The sequence below is a fragment of the Pleurodeles waltl genome, chromosome 12, assembly GCF_031143425.1.
Source record: "Pleurodeles waltl isolate 20211129_DDA chromosome 12, aPleWal1.hap1.20221129, whole genome shotgun sequence".
NCBI classification, from domain to species: domain Eukaryota; kingdom Metazoa; phylum Chordata; class Amphibia; order Caudata; family Salamandridae; genus Pleurodeles; species Pleurodeles waltl.
The window spans coordinates 113,112,606-113,117,453 of record NC_090451.1 but is presented as its reverse complement, the minus strand read 5'-3'; the positions used below and the strand labels follow the sequence as shown (position 1 = coordinate 113,117,453).

Here is a 4,848-nt window from a genome sequence, read left to right as displayed (position 1 = left end):
GGCATGGAATGGCATAGAGTCAGAGAACAGTGTGTCATGGAGAGGGGTGGCAAAGAATTAGGAGGAGTGGAGTCGGACTGCATGAAGTAGAGTGTTGTGGAGTTGAGTAGCATACAGTCGCTTTGCATGGAGTGACACTGTGGTGTAGAGAGGAGCAGAGAAAAAAGTGGCATAGAGTAGAAAGGCCTACAGGAGAGTAGTGTAGAGTGGCACAGCATAGAGTAGTGTGCAGTAGAGTGGCATAGAGTAGAGCGCATGTAGTGCCATTGAGTGATATTGTGTGAGATGGAGTGGAGTGGAGTACAGTGAAGTGGCATGGAATGAAGTAGTATAGAGTAGAGTGGGAGAGAGTAAAGTGGAGTGGCATAGAGTGAACTAGAGTAGAGCGTAGTGGGATAGAGTGGAGTAGCATGGAGTGGAATGGAGAGGCACAGAGTAGGGTAGAGTGCAAAAGTGTTGAATGGCATGGAGTTGAGTGGAGTGGCATAGAGTAGAGTGGCATTCTGTGGGGTGGATTAGAGTGGCATGGAGTGGCATACAGTAGAGTGGAATAGAGCTTAGTGGTGGAGAGTACAGTGGCTTAAAGTGGAGTATAGAAGCATGGAGTAGAGTAGCGTAGAGTAGAGAGGGGTGCAACGGAGTAGAGTGGCATAGAGTTGAGTGGTGTACAGTGGCGTAGAGTAGAATGGGATAAAATAAAGTGGCGTACAGTAGACTGGAGTAGAGTAGCATAGAGTGGAGAGGCATAGAGTGGAGAGAAGTAAAGTAGAGTGGAATTGTATAGAGTAGAGTTCAGTTGAGTATTCTAGAGTGATGTAGAGCAGAGTGGCATAGAGTCACATAAAGTTTCATTCTATGATGTAGGGTGGCGTAGAGAGGAATGAAGGGAAGTGGCATAGAGTAGAGTGGAGTGGAGTGGAGTAGAGGGGCATAGCAGAGAGTGACAGGGTGGAGTGGCATAGAATGGAGTAGCATAAAGTGGAGTGAAGTGGCGTATAGTGGAGTGGCATAGATTAGAGTGGCATAGAGTGGAGTGATAGAGTGGAACAATGTAGATTAGAGTGGAGTAGAACTGAGTAGAGTGGAGTGGTATAGAGTTGCACAGTGTAGAGTACAGTGGCACTGAGGGGAGTAGAGTATAGTCATGTAGAGGAATACAGTGTGAGAAAGTAACTAAAGTGTCAATAGAGACGGCGTTTAGAGTGAAAAATAAGCTGTATGCTTGTCATGAATGTTGGAAAGCACATTGCACATCCAAGAATGATACGAAAACACTTTTAAAATATAAAAAATAGAGTACTGTAGAAAGACGAAAAGAACACATGTACTTGGTCCATCCTCCATGGAGGAATGAACACAAGAAAGGAAGATTCAGTCTATGGGAGCTAAGCAATCGAAATATTGCAAATGTGAGTGACATAGAAAACAATTAATGATAAGTAAGCTATGGGCGTGTGGTAAGCCCACTGAATTCTAAACAATATGTCTCACAGCACATTCACTGTGTACGCAAGACATAAAAAGGTGTGACTAAGAGAATTCTGAGATTTAGAGCTTGACAGCAATTCACAACCCAACCAAACTGAGCCCTATATAATAATTTACAACAGAGCCAAAGTACACCTTTTATACCCCCAATGGTGGAGGTAAGATATTCAGCAGACACGTGGTCTCCCAGTGCTAAAGGATTTTGGCTAGATATGAAGTGGGCGAAGTGCCCTGAAAACATTATAAAAGTAGGACATGTGCTATAAGCAGACATCACTTCCTTGGCAAGGCAGAAGAAAGGGCACTTCAGACGGAAGAAATGAGAGGGCTGAGGAACAGACAGATAGCTCCCCTATGGGCAGAGGTGGCGGGAGCATGGAACACTCCTGACATGACTATGATGACGATGCAGATGGGCCTCTTAACTTGCGGAGTTAGGAGCACGACAAACACACCTCTCCTAGACCTCCCTGGAAGATCATACACTGGGGAGGGTTCCCCTGGGTCCCTTCCCCCCCCCCGGCTGGGCCCCATACAGCTGTACACACACTCACACGATGCGTAGTTAGGTCTCGGTTTCTGGGCAAGTTGTTAGGCTTGCTTGTTATTTGTTGTAATAAGAGATGATGAGTACCTGACGTGCCAGAGCTGGAAATGGTGGGAACCGACCACCCTGCTCCATGGGCATACAGCTCTGAACCGGAGACCCACAGGAGGCCCACACCACAGATCACAAGCCTGCTTACAGATTTATGCAAGGAACAGCCCTCAGCGTGGTGGTAACATAATATAATAGCAGTAATGGGTAACTGTTCAAAAGTTGTCATGGAAAGGAGATTCATACAGCTCTGCAACCTGTTACAATCCTATGAATAATATGTACCATCTGAAATACCAATAAATAAAAATAAAAAAAAATCTACTGCACAACTTAGGGTAAGGCTGGTGTTGTAGTGGTAGATCTGAGGCCCTAGGAGAGCTGGAGACCCCACAGAGCTACAGCAGCTCAGAAGTCCACTTGGGCTTCATCAGGGACCCGTTTTTTGACTTGAAAACCCATTAATGCAACAATAAAGGGGTGGAGTAAATGTCATCAACATTCCATATACTGGTGTTCTTTGCAGTTTTTTTAATAAATAACAGCGCCTGGAAGCCCTTCTGACTGTGAAGGTTTGTTTAACAAATAGTGTAACAACATAAAAGAGGGGGAACTGTAAGACAGTTGCACAGATAGAAGGACGGATAGAAGGTTAAACAGATCGTCATAAATAAGCCACATGCACCGATGCATCTGTACAGGTTTGTAGACAGAAAGGCAGGTATGTAGCTGTTAGTAAATCATGGATGAGATATAATCAGCGTCACAGAAACCGCTGTAAATCACACGCGCCTGCTTTTGAAATAACCACGCCACAAAGACCTTGGTAGTCAGCATGTAGGCTTTAAAGTGTTAACATAAACAGAGATGGGCAGAAATAGGCAGTAAGGCAGATACCCAGATTGAAATAGAAAGGTAAATAGAAAGCACATGTAGTAATAGACGTGGACCGATAAGTATATAGAGAAGCAGCTGTTGGTACGAAAATGGGATCACATATGATCAACTTTGTGTGGACTGTCAGGATTTGAAAACGGTTGCTTCATACCAAAAAAAACCATGGCGCCAAGATGTCCTCCTCAATGTCCCTATGAGCGTTATAGTGTTAACAAAGCATACAGCCAGGCATCAACACTCTGTTAGACAGGTTCACAGTCACGCACAGGTAGGTGAGCAGATAGATAAGCAGGCACACAGGCAAAAAGATAGATGGACAGATGAATGGATCAATGGATGGACGGATCTCTCTGTTAAACATGAGTCAAATGTAGGTATGGGCGTAACCAGTGTAACTCACTGCAGTGTAATTACGCAAAATTACAGCAACATTATGCGAGGTTGTACAGAATTACACAAGGCTATTTTCCTGGTGCAAAATACACGCTCAGATCCGAAAGGAACCTGATATACACTTTGCACAAGAAAATCGCTCTAAATGCAACAGAACTGGCACAACAGCCGCTGCTCGCGCTCTTTTCCTCCGCTCTTGGGTAGATGTCTTTCCCCACATTACTCCAAATTCCACAAAGGAGCGTAATTGTGTAATTCACGATTCGACCACGGCTAATAAACTTGGCTTAAGTTTTAAAACTTTCCCTCTAGCTGCCCGGTGATCCGTCGGGTGCGGGATGATGAAGCCAAACGCTGATTGGGTGAGTGCGCCTCTCAGTGTCCTTCTCCGTCGCCTCTTTCTTTCAGACCCTTGGGAGCTCAGTCTTACTTTCTATACAAATATTTATTTTTAGACCTTTTTTCTTCGCGGCCTGAATTGCTGCAAAAACTGATATTTGACTAGCAGGATCCCTTTCAACATTGAAAGCTACTCCGGGTCAGTACAGGAGCCTCGGCGCTGCAGGTACAGGAGACACAGACATCCATCCCTCTTGCTGACCGGGTCCCGTGAAACCAAACTGTAGCTCATACTTTTCACATCAGGACCGCCACAAACGTAAAAGCGCAGAAAGGTGAAATAAATAATAACATTGTTAACGCGTTCTTCAAAGACATTTAATTTCACCGTTGAAATTAGGTTCAAGCTCTTAACTCATGTAAATATTAAGAAGTGAGAATAAAAACGCTGCCCGACTGCCGTGACATTGCCACCCTCAATGCCGTGACTCGGATTCGAACCGAGGTTGCTGCGGCCACAACGCAGAGTACTAACCACTATACGATCACAGCGAGCTACTTGGGCTCTGAAAAGACTACCCTGGTGTGGCTCTGATAGGCTTAAAAAAGGTCAAAGTGTCCGTGGAGTGGATAGATTTAGCGTTTGTTTCAAACCAATCTTTTCAAGTTAGATCAGGGTCTTTTCTTTGAGTAGCAGATCACAGCAAATATTTACCTCTCTGCTTCCAGTGACAAGACTCCCCATAAACCAAGAAGCCCAGACTTCTTAACAAGATCCACCACTCTGCCCTGCAAGTCTCAAGTGTTCTATGAGTGCTGGGGTCGGGGAAGTGAACACTGCAAAAACTTAATCCACGGCCGACCAAACTCCTCCAGGCCAGGAGGGGCTCGGAACAGGCCCCCACATATTGTTGTTTTTTTCTTTTCTGGGTGTCTCTTCAGACACATTCAGCTGCTTGGTGCATACTGCTTTAGATTTGCATTGTGTGGAATGAAGTGGCGTAAACTTGACTAGCAAACAATGGAGTGGTGATGAATGGAGGGTCATAGAAGGGAGTAGATTGAAGTGCAAAGAGTAGAGTGACGTAATGTGTCATAGAATACAGTGGAATATAATGAAGTGGTGTGCCTTG

At 44.9% G+C, this 4,848-nt stretch overlaps 1 non-coding gene across 1 annotated transcript; it reads right to left on the bottom strand.

Annotated features, from left to right (window-relative positions):
- Nucleotides 1-4,195: 4,195 nt before the first annotated feature.
- Nucleotides 4,196-4,267, bottom strand: TRNAH-GUG (transfer RNA histidin (anticodon GUG)). Its single transcript has one exon. It is a non-coding gene; the product is annotated as a tRNA-His (tRNA).
- Between the last annotated feature and the right edge of the window lie 581 nt (nt 4,268-4,848).